This window comes from Heterocephalus glaber, unplaced genomic scaffold, assembly GCF_053883595.1.
Source record: "Heterocephalus glaber isolate CG9 unplaced genomic scaffold, H.glaber_assembly_v1.0 deba00001503, whole genome shotgun sequence".
NCBI classification, from domain to species: domain Eukaryota; kingdom Metazoa; phylum Chordata; class Mammalia; order Rodentia; family Bathyergidae; genus Heterocephalus; species Heterocephalus glaber.
In genome coordinates this window covers 1,462,817-1,488,989 of record NW_028258323.1, presented here as the reverse complement: position 1 = coordinate 1,488,989, position 26,173 = coordinate 1,462,817, and the positions used below count along the sequence as shown (strand labels likewise).

Here is a 26,173-nt window from a genome sequence, read left to right as displayed (position 1 = left end):
CATCCTTTTACTTTCAGTCTATGAATTTCTTTTTGAGTTAAGTGTGCTTCTTGTATACAGCATATTATTGGATTTTTTTTTTTTTTTGGTACTGGGGATCCAACTCGGGTCCTTGTACTTGCACAGCCAGCGGCGAAACCACTGAGCTAAATCCCCGGCCCATGTTGTTGGATTTTGCTTCTTAATCCATTCTGCCAGTCTATTTCTTTTGATTGGTGAATTGAGGCAATTAACATTGATGGTTATAATTGATAGATATTGACTCATCCTTGTCATGATGTTTTACTGTTGTTGGTTCTTTTATTTCTTATTTTTTCCCCTTTCCATTTAGTTTCTTACCTTGCCTGGTGGCTTCGCTCTGTTGGGCCTCATGGAGTTGAGACCTTCATTGTTTTTTTTCTAGGATATTGTTTAGAATTGCTTGGAGTGCTCGTTTGGTGTTCATGAAATTTCTCAAGTGTTGTTTGTCATGGAAGTATATTATTTCCCTATAGATTTTGAAAGATAATTTTTCAGGATACAACAGTCTAGGTTGGAAGTTATTTTCTTTTAGGGCTTGAAATACTTCACTCCAGGCTCTCCTTGACTTGAGGGGTTGTGTTGAGAAGTCTGTCGTGATTCTGATGGGCTTTCCTTTATAGGTGATTTGTTTCTTTTCTCTAACTGCCTGTAGGATTTTGTTCTTCTCTTGTGTTTCTGGGATCTTGACTATTATATGTCTAGGTGTAGATATTTTTTGATTGTGGCTAGTTGGAGTTCTATATGCCTCACTTCTCTGTATGTCCAATTCTCTACCTCTGTCTGGGAAGTTTTCTACTATTACTTCTGTGAACAATTTTTTTTTAACGTCAATTGTACTTTCTCCTGTTTTTTCATGGACTCTTATCAGTCTTATGTTATTCTTCTTTGCATCATCCAGCAGCTGCTGGATTGATTTCTTGTGGTCCCTTACAATTTTTAAGAAATGCCTATTTTCATGGTCATTAACCACAATCCTGTCTTCTATATCTGATATTGTAACTTCACTTTCCCTTAATCTGCTGTGCATACTTTCAATGGAGTTTTTAATCTCCTGGATATCTGTTTGAATCTGTTTCATGGATTCCATTTCTTTCTTATGCTGGGCGATCATGGTTTCCATTTCTTTCTTATGGTGGGCATTCATGGCTTCCAGGATGTTTCTGAGCTCATCTATTTTTTTTTTTTATCTGTTTCTGTTCTAGATCCTCTAGTCATGTCTTTCACTCTGCTCACCATCTCTGTAGTTATCTGGGAGATTATTTCTGCTTTGAATTTTTCTAGAGCCTTATTCATCTGTGTTGTTACTTTCTGTGCTATCAGTTCAGGGTATCCAGGTGGTCAATTATCAGACTTTTCCACCTCATTGCCCCCAGAATTTGCCTTTTGTGGGGTGAAAGTTTGAGTTTGTGCCTTGCTTAAATGTCTTCTCATTTTTGTTTTTAGTATTGTCCTTGGTTTAATACTTCAAAGTTGCTTATTCTAAGTACCTTTGATGCTTGTAGTTATAACCCTTATGGAATGATTGCTTCTCAGAGGTGTCTTCCAGATATAGCTGGTCTTTAGGTTTTGTGTCTGTAATGGCTCTGAGGCTATCTCATTTTCATTATACCAGGAAGGACATCAATCACAACACCTTAGCCCAAGTGATACAATCAGCAACCACCATAGCATCAAGTACATCTTAGAAAATGACAATTTGTGGTAGTTATTAATCTATCACCTTTAACTGTGTGAATTAAATCAAAATCGGGACCAACCCAACATGTGTTTATAGTGAATAAACTCTTCAATATAGCAACTTTGCCCTTCGGGATGGGGAGTTAGAAGGAGTTGGGGAGGGAGTGATAGGTAGGCAGAAGGATAGGGGAAGGTTAGCAGTGAGGCCAGAGACACAGGCAAGAGAAGGAAAAAGAGAAGAAAAGAAAAATAAAGAAGAAATATGAATTAGGGCCAGAAGAGGGACACAAAGGGAGATGAAGAACAATGTGGGACAGCAAGGGTGTGAGGCAGAGAGAGAGAGAGAAAGAAAAGAGAAAAGAAAGAAAAAAAGGAGAAAAATAAAAATCAAAGAGTAGAAAAAGAGAAAAAAAATTAAAATAAGAGCAAAAAATACTAATAATTTTGAAAATAACAAATAAAAGATAAAAATGAAGGGCCTCCTTCAGGGTATGTCTCTGCTGTCACAATAGACAACGTGAGCAGCAGTGTACAGATATAAGTCAATGAGTCTCAGCAAGCCAGTCACAAACCCATGAAATTCAGGCAGATTTCTGGCTGCAAGTCCCAAGTTGAGCTCCCTGTCCTCCTGCAGGGTTGAAGTCTGCAAGGCTTTACTGCAGGTTCCAGCTGCCCTTCCCCTGAAGATAGTCCAGGTTCTGATGGGAGGTGGTGGTCCCTCCAACTTACCAAGTATGGTGGTCTGGTGTGCCTTTATTTATTTATTTATTTATTTATTTTTATTTTTATTTTTTTGGTACTGGGGATCATACTCGAGACCTTGCACTTTCGAGGCAGGCAGCGGAAACCACTGAGCTAAATCCCTGGCCCTGGTGTGCTTTTATTGCAGAGATTCTCTTCACTTTTCCAGTGGGCTTCAGTTTTCATCAAGGAGCCTGAGAGAGGCCCTCTATCTTTTGCTCACTTCTGCAGCTCAGGACAATGGCCTTTATACCTCCTTGTGCCTCTGTAGTGTGGAATCAGGTAGCCACACAGCCAGGAGGCTAGAGGTGTGTGTGTGTGGGGCGGGGATTGCAGGCAACCATGTGGCTAAGCTGCTCACCGGTGGGTGTGTTGAGGAATCCTCACCATCTCCCTGGTCACAGGTGGACGTGGTGAGCCAGACGGAGCAGGGCTCCAGATGGCCAGGGACCTCTCTGACCACGTGCCTATGCTGCTCGCCAGTCTGGTTTTAGTTTTTTGAGGAATCTCCACACTGATTTCCACAGTGATTTCACCAGTCTACACTCCCCCAAACAGTGAAGAAGGGTTCCTTCTTCCCTACAGCTCCTCCAGCATTTGTTATTGACTGATTTCTTGATAATAGCCATTCCTTCTAGAGTGAAATGGAATCTCAGCATTGTTTAATTTGCATCTCTTGAATGGCCAGTGATTTTAAACATTTTTTCATATATTTATTTGCCATTTGTCCTTCTATATCTGAGAAATTTGTATTCATTTCAGATGCCCGGTTTTGGATTGGTTCTTTAAGGTGGGGGTGTCTGATTTTTAAAAGTTCTTTATATATTCTAGATAGTAGTCCTTTGTCTGAGGAACCCCTGGCACCCCCCCCCCCCCCACATTGTTTTCTCTTCACTCTGTTGGTAGTTTTTTTTTTTTTCTGTACAAAACCTTTTTAATGAGATGCCAGTTGTTGAGACTTAGTGATATTTCCTGTGCAATTGGAGTTTTGTTCATAAAGTCTTTTCTTATTATATGAGTCCTACCTATTATATCTTCCAGCATATTTAGTGTTTCTGTTTTAATATTTAGATCATTGATCCATTCTTTTTCCTTGAATTCATTTATTGGTACATCTAAGGTATACAATACATTTGCATTTCTCATTGGGAGCTTGCACTTTTACGTGATGCATCTTGGTTCTTATTTTTTCCCCATTCCTAGCCCTCCCTTCACCCCCTCCACCCTTCCCTATTTACAAAGACTTTGTTTCCATTTCTCACAATTTTTCCTTTCCCTTTTTACCTTTCCCTTACCCGTCCCAATTCCCTACCCCTTTGGACCTTTTCTTCCTACTTCACATTATCAGTTATTCATTTTAATCATTGGTACATTTTAGGCGTACAATATAATGACATTCATCATTGGAAATTTGCACCTTTACATAATCTCTCTTGGTTCTTATTTTTCTCCTTTCCCCTGACCTCCCTTCAACCCCTCCATCCCTCCCTATTTAAAAAAAATTGTTTCCAGGTTTTCATTTTCTCATATTAATTCCATTCCCTTCTTTCCTTTCCCTTACCCTTCCCACTTCCCCTTCTCCTTTGCCCCTTTCATTCCTGTTTCACATTATCTATCATACCTTTTAGTCCTTATTTACACTTTCAGTTTCTCACACTAGAGAAACTATTTGGTATTTACACATGTGTGTCCTATTTATTTCACTTAGGAGCATCACCTCAATGTGCATCCATTTAGCTATAAATGTCTCTACTTTCTCATTCTTTATGGCTGAGTAGTACTCCATTTTATTACAAAAACCACATTTTCTTGATTCAGTCTCCAGTTGATGGCCATTTGGGCTGTTTCCAAGTTTTAGCTATTACAAACTGTGCTGCTATGACCATGGGCGCACATATATCACTGTGGTATGATTCTTTTAATTCTTTGGGGAAGACACCCAGCAGGGGAATAGCTCGGTCAAATGGGACTTCCAGTCCTAGTCTTTGGGGTATCTCCATACTGATTTCCACAGTGGTTGCACCAGTGTACACTCCCACCAGCAGTGGAGCAGTGTTCCTCTTCCCCACAGCCCCACCAGCATTTGTTATCAGTTGATTTCATGATAGCAGCCATTCTTTCTGGGGTGAGGTGGAATCTTAGCGTTGTTTTCATTTGCATCTCTCGAATGACCAGTGATGTTGAACATTTTTTCATATGTTTATTTGCTGTTTCTACTTCTTTGTTGAGAAATGTCTGTTCATTTCAGATGCCCAATTTTGAATTGGGTCTTTAAATTTGGGAGGTCTGATCTTTTTAAGTTCTTTATAGATTCGAGATAGTAGGCCTTTGTCTGAGGAACAGCAAGTGAAGATTTTTTCCCACATTGTGGGTTGTCTCTTCACACTGCTGGTGATTTCTCTTGCTGTGCAGAAGCTTTTTAGTGAGAAGAGATCCCACTTGTTGATTGTTTGTAGTAGTTCACCGGCAACTGAGGTTTTATTCATAAAATCTTTTCCTCCACCAATGTCTTCAAGAGTTCTCCCCAACCTCTGTTCCAGCTGATTCAACATTTCTATTTTAATATTTAGATCTTTAATCCATTTTGATTTTAGTTTAGTGCATGGGGAGAGATATAGGTTGAGTTTTAATCTTTGGCAAGTTGAAACCCAGTTTTTCCAGCATCATTTATTACAGAGGCTATCTTTCCTCCAGTGAGGGTGTTTGGCTCCTTTATCAAAGATGAGATGGCTGAGTGTGTCTGGCGTTGTTTCTGCATCTTCTAATCTGTTCCACTGGTCCTCAGGTCTGTTTCTTTGCCAGTACCATGCTGTTTTTATCACAGTAGCTTTGTAGTAGAGTTGCAGGTTGGGGATTGTGATACCCCCTGCCATGTCTCTGTTACCTAGAATTGCTTTTGCTATTCTGGGTCTCTTCTTGTTCCAAATGAATTTTTGGATTGTTTTCTCAAGTTTCATGAAGTATGCTGCTGGAATTTCAATTGGAATTGCATTGAATCTATATAGCAGTTTTGAACGTATGGCCATTTTCACTATATTGATCCTTTCTACTCAGGAGCATGGGATGTCTTTCTTTCTGATATCATCTTCAGTCTCTCTTTTCAGAGTGCTATAGTTTTCAGAGAAGAGGTCTTTGATTTCTTTCGTTAGGTTGATTCCTAGGTATTTCAGTTTTTTGGATGCTATTATGAAAGGAGTTGATTGCCCTGTCTCTGTCTCAGTGAGTCTGTTGTTTGTGTAGAGTAAAGCCATTGATTTATGTGTGTTGACCTTGTATCCACCTACTCTACTGAATTTGGTTATTAAGTCTAGAAGACTTTTGGTGGAGTTCTTGGGGTCTTCTATATAAAGTATCATGTCATCTGCAAATAATGACAATTTGACTTCTTCATTTCCTATGTTTAGTCCTTTTATTTCTTTCTCTTGTCTAATTGCTGTGGCTAATGTTTCCAAAACTATATTGAACAAGAGTAGTGATAGTGGACATCCTTGTCTTGTTCCTGATTTTAATGTGAAGGATTTTAGTTTTTCACCATTTAGTATAATACTAGCTGTTGGTTTTTCATAGATGACTTTCATCAGATTGAGGTAGAGACCATCTATTCCAATTTTTTGTAGGGTTTTTATCATAAATGCTTGTGGGATTTTGTCAAATGCTTTTTCTGCATCTATGGAGATAATCATATGTTTTTTGTCCTTGGCTCTATTGATATAGTGTATTACATTGATTGATTTGCATATGTTGAACCATCCCTACATCCCTGGGATGAATCCCACTTGGTCAGGGTGTATGATCTTCTGCATTCTATTTGCCAGTATCTTATTAAGGATTTTTGCATCTATGTTCATTAGTGAGATTGGCCTATAGTTTTCTTTTTCAGTTGGGTCTTTCTCTGCTTTGGGGATCAAGGTGATGCTTGCTTCCAGGAATGAATTTGGGAGTATTGCTTCCCTTTCAATTTCATTGAAGAGTTTAAACAATAGTGGCAGAATTTCCTCTCTTAATGTCTTGTAGAATTCAGCAGTGAAGCCATCAGGACTCAGGCTTTTCTTAGTTGGCAAGTTTTTAATTACATTTTCTATTTCATTGGTTTATATTGGGTTGTTTAGAATTTTTAGATCTTCATTCAACTTTGGTAATTCATACGTGTCTAGGAATCTGTCCATTTCTTCTGTGTTTTCCATCTTATTGGTGTATAGTTTCTTGAAGTAAGTATTATTGATCCTCTGAATTTCTGCTGGGCCTGTTGTCATTTCACCCTTTTTATTCCTAATTGCATGGATTTGGGCCTTTTCTTTTCCTTTTTCTGATAAGGTTGGCTAAGGGTTTGTGAATTTTGTTGATTCTTTCAAAGTACCAACTCTTGGCTCCATTAATGTTTTGTATTGTTCTCTTAGTCTCCATTGAATTGATTTCTGCTCTGATCTTTACAATTTCTTCCCTTGTATGAGCTTTGGGTTTGTCTTGCTCTTCTTTTTCTAGAAGGTTGAGGTTCGGCATCAGGTTGTTTAATTGGGCTCATTCTGTTTTCCTAATATGCATATTCACTGCTATGAATTTCCCTCATAAGACTGATTTCATTGTGTCCCATAGATTCTGATATGCTGTGTTGTCATAGTCATTTAATTGAAGGAACTGTCTGATTTCTTCTTTAATTTCCTCTGTGACCCGTTGGTTATTCAGAAGTGTGTTGTTCAATTTCCATGTGTTTATGAAATTTTTTGAGATTCTTTTGCTATGGATCTCCAGTTTCATGGCACTATGGTCTCATAATATACAGGGGATAACTTCAATTCCTTTGCACCTACTTAAACTTATGAGTATGTGGTCTCATACTCTCCTTCTCATTTTGGAGAAGGACCCATAATGCAGCTGAAAAGAATATGTATTCTGAATTCTGAATTTGTGGGGTGGAACACTCTGTAAACATCTGTTAAGTTCATTTGTTCAAGAGTTCCATTACGTTCTAGTGTTTCATTACTTATTTTTTGTCTAGTTGATCTATCTATTTGTGACAGTCGGGTATTGAGGTCCCCCACTACTATTGTATTAGTGCATACATGACTTTTCATGTCTGTTAGTATTTGTTTTATATGGTTGGGCACACTAGTATTTGGTGTATAGATATTTATGATTGTCATCTGTTCCTGTTGGATTGTTCCATTTACAAGGATGTAGCGTTCTTCTTTGTCTCTCTTAATCAGTGTTGGTTTGAAATCCACTTGATCTGTAAAGAGGATAGCTACTTCTGCTTTTTTTTGGTTCCTGTCTCACGGAGTGTTGTTTTCCACCCTTTAACTTTCAATCTGTGAGTTTCTTTTTGAATTAAGTGCGTTTCTTCTATGCAGCATATTGTTGGATTTTGCTTCTTGACCCATTCTGCCAGTCTACTTCTTTTGTTTGGTGAATTGATACCATTAACATTGATGGTTATAACTGATATGTATTGACTTATCCTTGTCATGACTTTTTCTTTTTGTTGGATTCTCCCCCTTTGCATTTAATTTCTTGTTGTGCCTGATGGGTTCATTCTGCTATGCTTCTTGGGGTTACAATCCTCATTTCTATTCCTAGGATGTTGTCTAAAACTTTTTGGAGTGCTGGTTTGGTATTCATGAAGTTCCTAAGGTGCTCTTTGTCATGAAAGTATCTTATTTCTCCATCAATTTTTTTTTGCACCAATAAGACTCTTTATTCATTGTATTTTCCTGGGGAAAGGAGAAGGGAAGGAAGAGTCAGCACTTGTGTTAGAAAATGATTAGAAAATAGGAAAAGAAGTAAGTGTACAGGGGTATAGCAAAATGAACCATCAAATAGATACCCCAGTGAGGGGGTCACCAAAGCCCAAGGGGGCTTGATCCTGAGAAGTTCAGGAATGGCATGAAGGATTCAGGGAAAGGACAGGTACATACTTTCCCACCCTCCCCCCTCCATCCCTCTCCATAAATTCAGGATTTCACACAAAGCTTTGGTTTCTAGCAGTAAACATGGAGTTACATTCGCGTGTCTTCTATTAAACAATCTTGAGGCCACTTTGACATAAGTTTCTTGCACCTGCATAAAAGTTCCTGAGTGACTTGAATATACATTCATACTCCCTTTCCTGGTCTCCTGACCCCACTTTCACATAGAAGGCCCCCAAGGCCCCCACTTCCTTTTCTCGAGGATTACAAACTCCGTAGGTTTGGTCCATCCAGACAGCAGGTACTTGGGATGAATTGTATCAAATAACCGTCTTGACTCAGGAGGTTGGGAACAAGGGGTAGAGGCTCCTTGCTCCTTCAAGATTTCTGCATAAGTCTCTTAAGAGTTGCAGAGATACTCCAAGAATTAAATATGTATGTGTGTGGGTGTGTAGGTTTTCTTTAGGGGAGAGAAAAAGGTAGGAATCAAGTTTTTAGGACAGATTTGGTCCCAAATAGGAAACAAGGAAAAGGGGACCACAAAAGAAAAGATGGTTCACGATCCCCACTTCAAAATGAGCCTCCCCAAACTTATTTTTCAGATCCTTTTGCCTGGTGCAGAACCTTCTGTCAAAGATGCTTTGGCTATTTTTCTCTCAATACAAAAAGAATTTTGTAAACAATAAAACCCCAAAAGAACATGGAGAAAAGACCAACACATTGTATTTACACAAACTAGGCCACCTAGCAATCACCAACACAGAGACTCAGTAAAGTCCTACAAAGCCCAGACAAATATAATAATTAAGAGGAGGGCAGCATTTGAAGGAGACAAGAAACCAGGATCAGACACACACTACCCAATGCGTTCTATTGCATTTGTCCTGTCTCAACACAGTGAAGTAGGTTTGCAGTGATCTCACAGCATGTAAACGAAACCCCCCTTTTCTCTTCTATTAGTCACTACTGCAGCAGGGCAGGACACTGGCTCCCAGCACCACTGAGGCCCTCTTTTATGGGTCTCGCTGGAAGCCAAGAATGTTGAATGGTTCCGAATTTTAGTCCTTGCTTCGTGTAGCCATTCCTGCACAGCACATAATGGGCATAAAGGTATTGGTATTAAAACAGCCTTACCAACTCACTTTTTAAAAATATATAACACACACACACACACACACACACACACACACACCCTGTTGTGCATTGTAGAGCTAGGCTTATCTAGCGAAGAATGGATCAGATATGTAAAGCCAGCCCCTTGCCCTATGATAGACAACCATCACATCACCTAACCTCAGCTTCCTCTCTGGGCCTTTTACCTGGCCCAGCCTCTCCTAACTTCTCTGCATCACCTTTTCCTGTTTGGATTAATTTTCAGTCTTCCAGTAGAAGATCAAGTCGTGGGGCAGACCCTTTAAAACCTATCCTCCTATGAAAAATGGAGGGGGTTTCAAGAGGGTACTACGGCAGAAGACTCAGCTCTCATTGGCAAAAATGAGGTAGTTCATTTCGATAGGATGTGCACTCCAAATGTTTGCTCTCTATAGTGATAGAAACAAAAAGTATTCCTGCTGTGCAGACCCGGAGCTGCTGCCAACTTATCCCTGAGATTGCTCATGTACCTGAGAACACAGTGCAGGAATGAGGGCCTTAGATTAAATATACAAAAATACAAAGCCAGAATATTTATATTAAGAAAAAAGTTAAAATGCACAAGATACGTCATTCGCACACAATGCAGTTGGCATCCTGGAGAAGGTGGGACCCAAGGTGCAGTCATCTAAAGGAGCAAATAAATAAAATCACATTGGCCTAGAAAGGGGTGGGAGTGAGTGAGGAGCAGCAGATCTGCAACTGTTCTCCCAACCACCCTTTTTGCCTGTCATCATAACACAGTGCTTGGAACAGTTCCCAGCACCACGTCCCAAGATTGGGTTTTGAGGAAAAAAAGATGCTAAAAACCCCACGTTGCTCCCGAGAATCCCTCCCACAGAATGTAGTAGCTTGTAGGTTGGGTCCATTAATCTGATCTCATACCTAATTGATTTCCCTGGCAAGGGAAATATTATTAACATATCTTTCTTTAAAAGGAAAACAACTTCCCTATCCTTGTGGGGGTAAAGCCTCAGATAAAGCATGCAGGTTCTAGGGTGGCTCTCCCAAAGCCCTCACTTTTACTTGGATAGAGCATGGTTGGAGTTCCTTTGCCTCACTCCTTCCCCCCACTGAGGGAAGATGGGGTGATGCTGGGAACCCCGGCCTGGGATACATGGCAGTGCCATCTACCCCAACCCACCCTATCCTCACTTTCTCCACTGCAATTGATGCCTGCACCTTGAAACTTCCTGATAACAAAGAATATCCCCCACCCACTGTGCTCAATTTTAGGCCTCTGGAAGTAGGGCAGGGCTGTTGATCTGTTCTTCTCCCTCGCAGAAGTAGACTGGCTTCCCCTGGGAGCTGGGAGCCTGCTGGGCCTTCAGTGGACATGAGGCCACCATATGGTTAATGCTTTGGCAGAAGTGGCACTTCTTAGGCTGGGGTGGCAGCTTGCATTCCTTGGCATGATGGTCTAGACCACCACAGTTGTAGCACCTGTCTCCTTTGGATCTGCGCTTCTACATGTTCTTCCCCTTGGGTCGCCTCTCCCAATACAGAACACCCCACCGGGACTGGTGACATGGATGGAGTCCAGGCCCTTCGCAGACTTTTTAAAGGTGAACTCCACTGCCTCACCCTCCTTCAGGCTCTGAAAACCCTCCATGTGCAGCTTACTCTGGTGCACAAAGACGTCCACCGGGGGTTCGAGCGCGACCCCAGGGCAGGTGGTCATGGACAGGAAGCCAAACCCCATGCGAACGTTGAACCACTTACAGATGCCTGCACCGTGCAGCAGCTGTGGCTCGTCCGCCGCCCGGGCTGCATCCGCTGGTGCCTCCTCAGGCGCCTTCTCCGCTGCCTTGGCGCAGCCACCTGCAAACTACTGGTTGGACACTGAGCCCATGGTTGTCCGTTGAGCCCGTGGCCCCTGGGCCCTTGGTTGGGCGGCTGCTAGCCCCAGTGAAGTCCGGAGGCAAAGGTATTTCTCCATCAATTTTGAAAGATAGTTTTGCAGGGCACATCAATCTGGGTTGGAGGCTGTTTTCCATTAGGGCTTGAAACATGTCACTCCAAGCTCTTCTTGCCTTGAGGGTTTGCTTTGAGAAGTCAGCTGTGATTCTGATAGGCTTTCTTTTGTATGTGATTTGTTTCTTTTCTCTACTTGCTTGTAGAACTTTGTTCTTCTGTTGGGTTTCTGGAATTTTAACAATTATATGCCTATGTGTAGATTTTTTTTTTGATCAAGGCTGGTTGGAGTCCTGTATGCCTCACTTAACTGTATGTCAAGTTCTTTTCCCCTGCTTGGGAAGTTTTCTGCCATTACTTCTGTGAATAGTTTTTTTTTATATCATCTGCCCTCTCTCCTGTTTCTTCATTGACTGATCAGTCTTACGTTATTCTTCTTTGCATCATTTAGCAGCTGCTGGATTGATTGCTTGTAGTCCCTTACAATTTTGAAGCAATTTTTCTTTTCCTGGTCACTAATTGCAATCTTATCTTCTATATTTGAAATTCTGTCCTCACATTGGTTCATTCTGCTGTGTAGACTTTCAATGGAGTTTTTGATCTCCTGGAAATCTGTTTGCGTCTGTTTTATGGATTCCCTTTGTTTCCTATGTTGGGATTCCATCATGTTCCTCAGCTCCTCTCTAGATTTATTAAATGTGTCTTGCGCTATGAGCATAATCTCTGCTGTTATCAGAGAAATTATTTCTGATTTCATTTTTTCCAGATCCTCTTTTGTTGCCAGTTCAGGGAGACCAGGCGGTTCAGTATCAGAGTGTTCCTTCTCATCTCCCTTTGGTGTATGCTGTAGGTGATCTGGAAGTTTGTTTTTGAGACTTGTTTACATGTCTTCTCATTTTGACTGGGGGGAGGGGTGCTGTTGTGCCCACACAGCCCACCTCCCCTGAGCTGGGAGCAGTGGAATGGCCACCCAGAAGCCCTTTCCTCTGGGCTGGGAGTGCTGGTCCATTTTTATTTTAGTTTAGTGCATAGGTCTAGGTTCAATCATTGGCATGTGGAAAGCCAGTTTTTTCAGGACCATTCATTAAAGAAGCTATCTTTCTTCCAGTGAATGTATTTCACGTCTTTGTCAAAGATAAGGTGGCTGAGTGTGTTGTTTCTGCATGTTTTAATCTGTTCCATTGATAATTGGGTCTTTTTTTTTTTTTTGCCAGCACCATGCTGTTTTTATCACAGTAGTTTGTAGTTTAGTTTGAAGTCAGGGATTGTGATGTTTCCTGCCTTGCCTTTGTTGCCCAGAATTGCTTTTGCTCTTCTAGGTCTCTTCTGGTTCCAAATGAATTGTGGGATTGTTTTCTCTAATTTTGTGAGGTATGCTATTGGTACTTTTATTGGGATTGGATTAAATCTGTGTAACAATTTTGGAAGTATAGCCATTTTCATTATATTGGTTCTTTCTATCCAAGAACAAGGTATATCTTTCCATTTTCAAATATTCTTTTTGATCACCTTTCTCAGAGTACTATAATTTTCAATGTAAAGATCTTTTACTTCCTTCATTAGATTGATTCCTAGATATTTCATTATTTTTGGTTGCTATCATGAAAGGCGTTGTTTCCCTAATTTTTTTCACAGTGAGTTTGTTATTGGTGTACAGGAATGCTATTGATTTTTGAGTGTTGTCTTTGTATACAGCTATGCTACTGAATTTGGTTATTAAGTAGAAGTCTTCTGGTGGAGGTTTTCAGGACTTCTATGTAGAATATCATGTCATCCACAGATAATGAAAATTTAACTTCTTCCTTTCCTATCCTTATTCTTTTTATTTCTTTCACTTGTCTAATTGCTTTGCCTAATGTTTCCAGAACTATATTGAATAGGAGTAATGATAGTGGACATCCTTGTCTTGTTCCTGATTTCAGAGTGAAAACCTTTCAGTTTTTGTCCATTTAGTATGATGTTGGCTGTTGGTTTGTCATAGATGGCTTTTATCAGATTACCATAAAGACCATCTATTGCAATTTTCTGTAGGTTTTTTATTTTTTATCATGAATGGTTGTTTGACTTTGTCAAATGATTTTTCTGCATCTACTGAGATGATCATGTGACTTTTGTGCTTGGCTCCGTTAATAGGATGTATTACATTTATTGATTGGCCCAAGTTGAACCATCCCTGCATCCCTGGATGAATCCTACCTGGTCATGGTGTATATTCTTCTTAATGATTTGCTGCATTCTATTTGGCAGTATCTTATTGAAGATCTTTGTGTCTATGTTCATCAGGGAGATTGGCCTGTAGTTCTCTTTTTTGGTTGCATCTATCTCTGGTTTTGGTATCATGGTAATGCTTGCTTCCAGGAATGAATTTGGGAGTATTGCTTCTGCTTCTATTTCATTAAAGAGTTTGAGAAATAGCAGCATTAGATCTTCTATACATTTCTTGTAGAATTTGAATTAGTGAATCTGTCAAGATCTTGTTTTTTCTTTGCTGGTAGGCTTTTAATTATATCTTCAATTTCACTGACTGATATTGGGTTATTTAGAATTTCTATATCTTCTTGCTTCAGCTTTGGTAATTCATATGTATCTAGGAATCTGTCCATATCTTCTGTATTTTCCATCTTATTAGAATACAGGTTCTCAAAGTAGGTATTAATGATCTTCTGGAATTTTGTAGACTCTGTTGTGATTTCAACCTTTTCATTTCTGGTTTTTTTTTTGGTGCCAGGGATTGAACTCAGGTCCTAGTGCTTGTGCAGCAGGCAGAGAAACCACTGAGCTAAATCCCTGGCCCTACCTTTTCATTTCTAATTGAATGGACTTGAGTCTTCTTTTCTTTATTTTGATAAGGGTGACTAAGGGTTTGTCAATTTTATTTAATCTTTCAAAGAATGAACTCTTTGATTCATTGATTCTTTGTATTGCATTCTTAGTCTCAATTTCATTAATTTTTGCTCTGATCTTTATAATTTCCTCCCGTGTATGAGCTTTGAGTATGACTTGCTCTTCTTTTCCTAGAAGCTTTGTTCAACAGTAGCTTCAACATTAGATTGAACATAAGATTTTACTTTAGATTGTTTATTTGAACTTGCTCTGTTTTTCTAACGTGGGAATTCACATAAATTTCCCTCATAGGGCTGCTTTCATTGCATCCCTTAAGTTCCTGTATGTTGTATTGGCATTATCATTTAATTGTAGAAATGGTCTAATTTCTTCTTTAATTTCATCTGTGACTCATTGTACATTCAGGAGGGTGTTATGTAAATTACATGTGTTTATGAAGTTTTTGTGGTTTCTTTTGCCATTGATTTCCAATTTCATTACACTGTGGTCTGATAATATGCACAGGATAAGTTCAATTCCTTTGTATTTACTTAAGCATGTTATATGAGCTAGTATGTGGCCTCTTTTGGAGAACATCCTGTGTGCAGCTGAGAAGAATGTGTATTCTGATGTTTTGGGGTGGAGTACACTGTAGACATCTATTAAGTCCAGGGGCCAGGGATTTAGCTCAGTGGTTTTGCTGCCTGCTGCGCAAGCACAAGGACCGGAGTTTGATCCCTGGTACCAAAACAAAACAAAACAAAAACCAAAAAAACAAACTATAGTAGACATCTATTAAGTCCATTTGTTTAAAAGTTTGGTTCAGTTTTGATTTTTTTTGTTGACTTTTTGTCTAGTTGATCTGTCTGCTTGTGACAGTGGAGTATTAAGGTCCCTCATTACAAATGTATTAGTGCTTATTTGATTTTTCATGTTTGTTAATATTTGTTTTATATAGTTGAGTGTGCTGGGTATTTGGTGCATATATATTTATGATTATTATCTCTTTCTCTATAATTTTTCCCTTACAAGGATGTAGTGATGTTCTTTGTCTCTCTTAATCAGTCTTGGCTTGAAATTCTACTTTTTCTGCAAATAAAATAGCTACCCTTGATTTTTTCCAGGTTTCTATCACATGGAGTATTGTTTTCCATACTTTGGCTTTCAGTGTATGAGTTTCTTTTTTGAATTAAATGTGTTTCTTGTATGCAACATATTGTTAGACTTTGCTTCTTGATCCATTCTGCCAGTTTGTTTCTTTTGGTTGGTGAATTGGGACCATTTACATTGATGGTCATAACTAATATATACTGACTTATCCTTGTCATGTTATTTTTCTGTTGTTGGTTCTCTTCCTTCTCCCTCTGCACAATTACTTGCTTTGCCTAGTGGATTCATTCTGCCAGTGTATATGGAATTGTAGTCCTTGTTATCTCTTTCTAGAATATCTTTCAGAACATTTTAGAATGGTAATTTGGTGGTCATGAATTTCTTCAGGTGTTTTTTGTCATGGAAGTATCTTATTTCTCCATCAATTTTGAAAGGTAGTTTTTCAGGGTACATCAGTCTGGGCTGGAGATTTTCTTTTTTAGGGCTTAAAGTACTTTACTCCAAGTTCTCCTTGACTTGATGGTTTGTGTTGAGAGTCTGCTGTGATTCTGATGGGCTTTCCTTTATAGGTGATTTGTTTCTTTTCTCTAACAGCTTTTAATATTCTGTTCTTGTGTTGAATTTCTGGAACCTTGAATATTATATGCCTCGGTGTAGATTTTTTAAAAATCATGGCTAATTGGAGTTCTATATGCCTCACTTATCTTTATGTAAAATTCTTTTTCCATGCTTGAGTTTTCTGCCATTACTTCAGTAAACAGGGTTTTAAAAATGTTGTTTTGCACTATCTCCTGCTTTTTCATTGACTCCTATCAATCTTATGTTATTCTTCTTTGCATCCTGTAGAAGTGGTTGGATTGATTTTTCACTGTCCCTTTCTATTTTTATGAAATTTTTGTTTTCATGATCGCTAACTGCAATCCTGTCTTCTATATGTGATATTCTGTCTGCACAGTGATTCATTCTGGTGCATATACTTTCAATGGAATTTTTAGTCTCCTGGATATGTGTTTGAATTTGTTGCATGGATTCCATTTCTTTCCTATGTTGGGCATTCATGGTTTCCATCATTTTCCTAAACTCCTCAATTCTTCTTTTTATCTGTATCTGCTCTAAATTCACTAACCATGTCCTTCATTATGGTCACCATCTCTGTAGTTATCTGAGACATTATTTCTGATTTGATTTTTGAGAGCTTCATTTTGCTGTTACTTCTACTGCTACCACTTCAGAGAGTGGGTGGCTTTTGAATTGTTCAACCTCATTGCCCCCTAGCTTTGTTTTTGGCAAACTGGAAGTCTGGGTTTGCGTCTTGCTTCCATGTCTCTTCATTTCCTAGTTTTTTAGTTTAATTCATGGGTTGATGCTTGTAAATTGCTTGTGGCAGGTAGCTTTATTGCTAATATCAAGAACCCTTAAGAAATGACTACTTTTCAGAGATATTTTCTAGATGTAGCTTGCTTTTGGGTTTTGAGTCTGTTGCAAGATCCTACCTTTTCAGTTTATTGGGGATGAGAAGTTGCTGCCTATTTGGACTAGACCCTGGTTCTTTGGCACTGGCCTATAATATTGTTTATGATCCTAAGGCCATCTCAGTCTTGGCATACCAGGAAGAACATCTGATTAGAGCAAGTATGTCACCTTGGCTAAAGTACAATCAGTAATAACAATAGCATCAAATGCAGTCTAGAAAACTGTGGTAACTGTTAATTTGCCACCTTTAACCATATGAACTAAACTTGTAGTTATATAATAAAACCTAAAACAAATGAGAAAATAGTATATAGTAAATATGTGCTCAATATGGTAATTTTACTCTCGGGGGAGAAAATTTAAAAGAGGTTGGGGAGGGCTGGGGATTTAGCTCAGTGGTTCCAGCTCCTGCCTTGCAAGCACAAGGTCCTGAGTTTGATCTCCTGTACAAAAAAAAAAAAAAGAGGTTGGGGAAAAATAGAGAAATAGAAGAAGAGAAAGAGATTAGAAGCAAGGCTGGAGGACAAAGGAAGATTACACAAACTTTGAGACACTAGTAAAGAAGACAAGAAGGACAGAGAGAAGGAAGAAATAAAAACAAAAACATTAAACAACAACAACAATAACAACAACAAAACTAGAAACAATGTTCACACTCATATAAAAACCAGAACAAAGTACAAAGAAAAGAAAAAAAGAGAAGAAAAGAAGAAAAAAAAATGTCCACTTCAGAACATCTGTCTGCTGTCACTGGTAGACAGAGTGGGCGGATAGAACCCAGATCTGTGTTGATTAATCCCAGCAAGCCTGCACCTTCAGTTTCACTGAAGTTCAGGCTGATTTCTGGCTGTGAGGCTGTAACTTGAGTTGTTCAGCTGGGAACACATTGTATGCCTTCTGCCTTCTTGAACTTGGCTCCTTGATCTCCTGCCAATTTGAACTCTTCTCTGCCTTACCCTGATAGTGGGAGCTGCTAGATGGAGCTAACCTGTAGCTGCTCTGAATTCCAAGCTCAGTTGGTCCCTCTCTGAAATAGTGACCAATTGCCCTTTCCCGGGAGACATCTGAACCCAAGTAACTCACCAGCCACTGCAGTCTGCTGTTCTACCACTTCATTCCACTGATGTGTTTCTTTGTGGTGGGCCCTGGGGTCACCAGTAGTTACAGTGCATCTGCAGATTTGATCCACATTTCCCACACAGTGAACCACGCCTCAGGGAGAAAGCGCCACTTGCCACCTCCTTCTTCTGCATTGAGGTCCCTCTCTTCACTCTCCCCATTGGCTTCAGATCCTTGCTAAGTCCTGGGGACCCACTTCCCTCCTTTTTCTGTTCCTCACATTGCATTATTTCAGCTTCTTGACACCAAATCTCGAGAGGCTGTTTCTCTGCTGTTTATCACTGTGCTATCTTCTTTGAAGTCTGTTATTGTTTAAATATGAAGTGTCCCCCAAAGACTCATATATTGAGGGCCTGATCTGCAATGAAGCAATGCTCAGAGGTGGGGTGTAGACAGGTAATTGGATTCTAAGGGCATAGACCCCATCAATGGGTTAATCCATTGTTGAGTTCACAGTAGAATGGGCTTTTAGGAGCTGGGGCCCACTAGAGAGAAGGAGGCTACTGGAGGTGTGTGCCTTTGAAAGGTATATCCTGTCCCTACCCCTTTCCTTTCTCTCTGTTTTCTCCTAGGCATCAGGTGAGCAGCTTTCCTCCACCATGCCCTTGTACCATGATGTTTCTGCCTTAAAGCCAGCTACCAGAGATTGAGGTCCTGAAACCATGAGCCAAAATAAATCTTTCCATCATTAAATTGTCAAGTATTTTGTTCCAGCAACATAAAGGTGACTAACACACAGCCTGTTGTATCATATCATTAAACACCATTGTTTTGCAGGCTAGTAAATAATTCTCTTTACTATCCTTAACCCAAGCTGTACTGCCTTTAGGCCTCATTTTGTATTAGAGGTATCTAAACTTGTTAGAGTAGCCCTGAGAAATCTGGCTTGGTCCAAAATAAGACTTGATTTTTTTTTTTTTTCATCTCTAAGAGATGGGATTCATTTTTTTCTTTTATTCTGTACCTTAATTCTAATCTAAGTGAAAAAGACTGTAGGCTAAAGTTCCAGGCTTCTTAGGGAAGATAGTATGGGATAAACTCAGATTACCCAATGGCTTGAGATTGAATCAAGATCAATTTAAGAATAAATGAGGGAACATTTAGAGTTATTGTTGCCTAAAATGTGTCTGTGTCTGGTATTTTAGAGTAGTGACAAAGAACAAGACCTCTTCCCAGGACCCTTGGAAAAAATAGAATTTCAAGATAGGTAGATAGTCTAAAGCTTTAAAAGAAAAGAGATAGGACTCTGGAGGCACAATTCAACCTTTTGTGAGCAAGAATTTTCTAACAGTTTTTTACTGTCAAAAATGAAAGAAGTTATCTTGGAAAGTTGTCCTTGGAAATGTAAACAGGCTAGATTTCAGGGATATAGGGGAGAAATTTTTAATAAATGGAAATTTAAATTTAGATAGCCCAAATTCCTGCTTAATTACTAGTATTTTGACTATTTGTGTAATAAAAATAGGAATGTGAATGACACTTTAACATTAGGAAAGGAGAGGAATTTCAGGGCAGAGACTTCTTCCTCGTATTCCTAAAATCAGATAACATACTTTCTGGTTATCTGTAAGATGAGTATAGATCTTGAGTTTAGCATCAGGTTTATCATGTGTGTTGATGGCTGAGCACTGTCCCTGGGTTGTAAGAGCTGTGGTGAAATAATTTGCTATGGGTTCTGCATTCACAAAGAGCCTGGAGCTGATTCTTTTACCAAGAACAGTCTTCACAGAAGTTCCCAAAGTGTCGTTATCTGACAGAAGTCTGCAAGATATCTACGAGAGTCTGAGTGTCTTGTGGGCTGTCCTTCAGTGCCATTCACAAGCTTTGGTACACCAAATGCAATGGACTTTTACCACTTAAGTCTGGATCTTCCTGAAATAACTCCACTGCCTCCACCATATTAGTTAAGCTGGATTAGCTGGGTAACAAACAACTGCAAAATGTTAGTGGGTTATGACAATAGAGGCTTATTTCTCAGTTGACATCACATGCCTACCATGGCTTGGCTGAAGTTCTGCTCAAGTTTTTTCACTCTGGGATCTATGCTAATGAAACAGTCACCACCCAAAACAATGTCAAGTAGCATGACTGAGGAGAAATTTGAGAATTGTGTACTGGTTCTGAAAATTTCTTCTTGATATAGGATGCTGGGCCTCTTGCTAGTGATTTAGATGACATTTTGATATTAGGTTTGAGATCCAGGAATAACTGGATTCAGCCCTTCACCAATGATTCCTCTTTACAAGGTCCTGAAACACGTATATGTGAAACATACACATGAAGAAAATGTACGAATATCTCATTTAGTGTGCGTGTGTGTGTGTGTGTGTGTGTGTATGTGTGTCTAGTAAAGAACTGCATGAGCTAGATAGTGGTATAACTAGGAATTCCTTAGCATAAACTATGTTAAGCTGAGCAGTTTAGGACCAAAGGGTATTAAATAACTGTTTCACCCTTTCTACTTCATAGCATGGATCAAAGTCTTATTTCTATTGTTCTGTATTTGCAGAGAAGACACTGCAGTGTCTAAGATTACATTTTTCTGAGAATGAGAACATTTTTCTGAAAACCTAGTGGAGAGGTGATGTAGGTGGCATATTCAAACCAAGCCAAGTGGAGGGAAAGAGACAGAGCCGGCGTATGCCAGGGAGAAACAGGGAGGATGAAAGATAATTGGGCTGTCTCAGGAAGGACAGGCTTAAGATCATGCTGACTTCTCCTGGGGTGGGAAGAAGAGAGAATGAAGGGAACACACACACACACACACACACACACACACACACACACACACCCCTTTCCTTTTTAACAATGTAAAAATCCCCAGCCAAGCAAGTCAGCCAATAAAACTGTGTCTTCAAACACAACAACCACTCACAGGCAGACGCTTAGACATGAAGAGAAAACCATGAAGAAGTGGAGTTTCCTTGCCAGGAGCCTCACCTAGACAGGATCAGTGAAAAGAGGGCAAGGGAACAGGGCTCTGATAATGGGATTCCTTCATCTTGTCACCTGGGGAGAACAGCCCTAAACTGGAATGTGTGAGTCAATGCGATTTAAAAATCTACTTTTCTCAGTAGGAAAGGGCATCTTTTTAATGTTTAAACTTTTAAAAATATCTTTTTGTTGGTTGTTGCTACTTATTTTACTCTATGGTTTTTTTGAAGCATATGCAAATATTTTTTTCTTCACGGCAGACGAGAACCAATCTTTTTCTTTTTTAGCATTCACACATAGACTGTGGATAGGGGCTATGACTAGGTGAGAGTGTCCTCTCAATTTTCTAATTTGGGTCTCTCATCTCTTCCTTTTCAGCAAGGATTCTTAACAATAAAAAGAAAAAAATAATATGGTCCAAGCAAATGGCCCTATTACTTGTTTTTTTTTTTTTTTTTTTTTTTTGCAAACAGTGGTTTGTTAATGGTTACACCTCTGTTTTTTCTAACGTTAGAAAAGTCTGATTTAGATATCCAGATATGAAATTGACCAAATTGGTTCATAACACTGTTATGTGAGCTTCCTTCTGAGAGTGAGAGAATATTGTCTTCTGATTCAAGGTGCAATTGCTAAAATAGTCGAAGATGGTCATACAGATGACACTGAATTAGGTTTTGAGAGGGAATGATAAGCACTGGGACTCTAGCCAATCATGGGACCCTGCCTGTGTCCCAGCAGGGTGCTGTGGTGGGCAAGTCACTTGAGCTTGTGACTTGGAGACTAACCTGGGCAACATAGTGAGACCCTATCTCAAAGCACCACTGCTTCTGTCACCACCACCACCACCACCAGAGAGAGAGAGAGAGAGAGAGAGAGAGAGAGAGAGAGAGAGAGAGAGAGAGTCCTATAACACCAACAGGCAGTGCAGTCACAGAGTTTTAGGAAACCATGTAACTCAAGACCTGTGGTCAGTGCTTTCCTTCTCTTCTTCTCACCTGATTCCTGGCATCCTATGTGGGTAGAATACACATGCCCTATGCCTCTTGGCAAATAGAAATCCTTCTCTATCCACGTTGGCTCTGTAGCATCTAGGCTTTGGAACCAGACTCCATGAATTCAAAACCTTGCACTATAATACCTGTGAACTCCGTAACCTTTGCAAATCACTTAATTTCAGTAGTTTTCAGTTTTCTTATTTGGTAAGTGAGGGTAATTTTTCTTATACTCTAGGGAGGAGATGAAATAAGGGTTAAAATGCTTAACAGGGATGCCAGGAACACTCTAGGTGCTTGATAGTAGCATGTGCTCTTCGTGTACCTAAAATGGCTATGGTGGGACTGGGGTGTAGCTCAGTGATAAAGTGCATATTAGCATGTGTGAGGCCCCAGGTTCAATCGAATCATCAGAGAAATAAAATAATATGGCAGATGAAATTTCCCAAAGTGACTTGATTTATAAGCAATTTGAGCTCACTGTAAGATTATGTCAACAAACCTATTACTTCTAAGAATGGGGGCACCTGAATGTTATCTATGAGGGGCATCATAGTAAGTTACTATTTTTTCATTTGGTCTCAACTCCTTATGTTGATCAACTGATCTGCACAAAAAAACAATTTGAAAAGGTCTCTAATACTGTATATCCTAAGTAGTTTACCCATGATCCTCTTCTTTTTTTGCATTTCTCTTTTCCCATTCATTGATTCCTAGATTTTAGTTTGGGATTTCTTTTACCTGGTCTTGGGTTCTAGAGTCTACTCCATTTAAAATTGCTTCTGGCTGCTTCAGATTTTGGAACCCTGAAGTGCAGTCTTTCCATTGTTTCAGGCCCTAGCTCACCCTGCTGTGCTGCAGCTGTGTTCCCCTGTCATTTAGGGGTCTTCCTACTGAGCAGTAGAAGACCTGGCTAGCACCCAAGCCAGAGCTGCTAGGAGAGAGTATCCTAGGAAATTGGCCTTTGTGTCACCCAGCCTAGTCCATGGACATGTCTGGGGCCTTCAACTGCTATGGATGCAGTTTCTAGTTAGCACCCAGAGGTTGAGTGGAGTCAGAAGGTCTAACCCTAAGCAGGTATTTGGTGTTGTGAGTCATGTGATGTGTTCACTGTGCAGCCACACTTACCCCCTGGTCTAGGGGCACCACTGTCCTGCCTGCCTTTTGCAGCTGTTGGTGGGTAAACTGTGTCATGCCTAAGGTTGAGGAACTTGTGTCCTTTGCCTGTGGCTCCGTCTGTTTTCTTTAGTGGCAGCACTATCAAGCTGGTGACCTCTGTGCTCTGTTCCAGTCCCTGGGCCATACAACTCAAGCCATGCCTAACATAGCCCTCAAGAGTATGATAGCAGAGCCAAGAATCAAGACATTTCAGGCAGTAGTCTCCATCTCTCCCTCTATCCAAACCCACAGTGAGCAAGTCACTGTAGTTTTGAGGACCTAGGAAGTTTAGTGTGATAGCAAGGTTTCAATGTCAAGGACTCAATCTTACTCATAGTCCTACTTCCCTCCCACTCCCCCCAGCACAGTGTCTGCCATGTGGAAGTATTGGAGTTTTAGGAGCCAAATAATTTAAAAAAAATTGGTTTTTTTTTTTTTTTGCCAACCAGTTGAGAAGTAAACACACCAGGTAGGTGATTTGTTACAAGCACGTATGTTGCCTTTGTTTGGATTAGTAAAGGAACCTCTTTTCTTTCCTTGAACATATGAATTCAAAGAAAACGTCCACTCCTGCAGGATGATGGTAAGGAGGGACTGCTTCTGGATGGATGAGCTGGAAGAAAGGTCCCAGGGAGCTGGTCAGTGTGGAAAGCAGGCTGGATTTTAGTGATGCCTGGGCCAAGTCCTTTATGTGGGGTGACTTTGGAGATAAATAAGAAGGAGGATTTTAAAAATTAGTAATGGTTGAATTAGAGTATATTGCTTAGGTGTGCCATCACAAGGGCTAACAACTTTTCATTAATTGAACTTAATTTTCAAAGTAGTAGGATTCTTCTCTGTCTTAGTCACACTCTCAATGCTGGAACAAAATACCTGACACCCACAAGTTAAAGGAGGAAATGTTTATGTTGGTTCACAGTTTGTAGAGGTTTCAGCCCATAGTCAGCTGGCTCCAAGGCAGGGCTGCATGGCAGAGTGGCATCGCAGAAGAGAAACAGTCCATGGCAGGGTAGGCAGAAAGCAGCAGTCTTACTTTTCCTTTTATCCTCTCCAGGTCAGAAGCCTATTGGATGGTGCCACCCACACCCAGGGTGGGCTTTCCCATTATCCACACCCAGAACTATGTTAAACCAATCAGTGCACTAATTTAATTATCATACCCTTAATCCATATTCACACAGTCTTAATCCACATTCACGCACCTTTGCTCCAGCCACCTTTCCAAAGCCTCTCTTATGAGTGGATGTGCGTTTGGGGGGACATTTATATACAAGCCATAACATTCTTCTTGCAGGGATAGAATTTGACCCACTGTACTTACCATATGACAGAGAGTCAACCAAGATGTTGCCTTCCTAGAGGAACAGATATGAAAAAGCAAGGCCCAGAAGAGAATGCCAAGCTGGCTCACTTTTTTCTCCCAAAGTCTGCAGTAATATATTTCATTTCTTTCCCTTGGGAAGAGTAGGTGAAAAAGTGGGGAGAGTGGCTAGGGGTTTTACTGTTGCAGAGTTTTTACTCATGGAATCATAAGACCAAGTGAAAGGAGGTTCTCAATGACATAAGCATATGATTAAGTGTTTCTCGAATGAGTGGACAATTTTTAAAAAAATTTTTTATGTCTCTTTTCAACTTATCTCACAGTTTTGGAAGCTAAAGTCCAAGACCAGGTGATCCTATTGGTTTGGCCTCTAGTGGGTGTCCTTGGCTGTGTCACATATGGGATGACATCATGGCAGGAATGTGTGCAAAAGGGAGAGATCACATGGTGAGATAGGAAGTCAGAGATTGGGAAGGGGTCAGTCTTGCTCTTTTATAAGAACCCATTCTTCAGGGAAGGAACTAGGGTTCCCTGAGATCTACACTAATCCCTCCTGGGAGCAGTGCCCCAGTACCCTAATTTTCTTGTATTTCTTGTATTTAAACCTCTTAAAGTTTCTCCCACCTCCCAGCATTGCCACATGGAAGGCCAAGATTCCAGTCATGAACTTTTGGGGTCCCATTCAACACATATCCAAACCATAGCATCTGGCTCCTGGCCTTCAAGTTTATATCCTTTTTATAGTGCAAAATGCACTCAATTCTTGTGACTTCATAATTCTAGCATTTCTGAGGAGTCCAAGTCCAAAGTCTTATCCAAGACTCAAGGCAGCCTCCTTCCAATGTGAGTCTGAAAATTAAAAACAAATTACATAATTCCAAGTCACCATGGCAGGACAGGCACAATGCCAATATTTCTAGATATATCCCTAAGGAAAGGGCCACAGGTCCCTAGCAAAATGGAAGCCCAGCAGGGCAATACAGTTCCCAACCTGGATTCCTGTGCCCACTGCAGTAGGGGTGTGTGGGTCCCCATGCCTTGGGCAGCCCTGCTTTAGGGATTTGCTGGCCACAGCTCCCATTATTGTCCTTTCAGGAGGCAACTGATGCCTGTGGCTTTCCAGAGCACTGCAGGCTTTGGGGGCTCCACTTTTCTGGGGTCCCAGCTGTGGCTGCACTCAGCATGGCCCCCTGTGGTGTCCCCACTCCAGCAGCAAACTTTTGCCTGCCTCTTTGAAGTCCCTCTGGAAACTGCTAGGCCACAGGAATCTTGTGTCCACTCACCTGCAGAGCCAGCATCACACACATGTCACAGAGCCTTCCCGCCTCTGCAGGTGGTGCCTGGACCCTCTTGAACCACAGCTGCAGCTGCAATGCACTTTACTGTAAGGCAGGGTGCAGAATCTTGAGGGGACCCTGGGTGGTTAGCACCCCTGAGGCCCTTTCCTGAGGTAATTCTGCTCTTCTGGATCTCTGGACCTGTGATGGGAGGTGTAGTCCTGGGGATTCCTGAGATGCCCTCAAGGCCTTTTTCTAGTCCAGATGATTAGCATTGGTGCTCATCTCTTTAGCAAGGGGTTGGTTGCCTGCTGTATCCTGGCACACTTTCTCTTTGCTCTTCCCCAGGCTGCAAAGATTCCTTTCTCCTCTGTTTCCTGCCCCACTCCCCATATGAGCAACAGCATTTAAAAACTAAATGCTGGATGTGGAAGCACATGCCTCTAATCCCAGGACTCTGGGAGCCTCAGGCAGGATGATCATAAATTTGAGCTCAGCCTAGGCAACTTAGCAACATAGTGAGATCCTGTCTCAGAATGAAAAAGGGCTGGGCTGGGG

At 40.5% G+C, this 26,173-nt stretch overlaps 1 protein-coding gene and 1 pseudogene across 1 annotated transcript in view; one reads left to right on the top strand and one right to left on the bottom strand.

The window, feature by feature from the left end:
- Positions 1-26,173, top strand: part of LOC106008219 (uncharacterized) — a 130,449-nt gene that overhangs the window by 8,100 nt on the left and 96,176 nt on the right. The window lies entirely within an intron of this gene.
- Positions 10,727-11,346, bottom strand: LOC101714514 (protein lin-28 homolog A pseudogene; annotated as a pseudogene).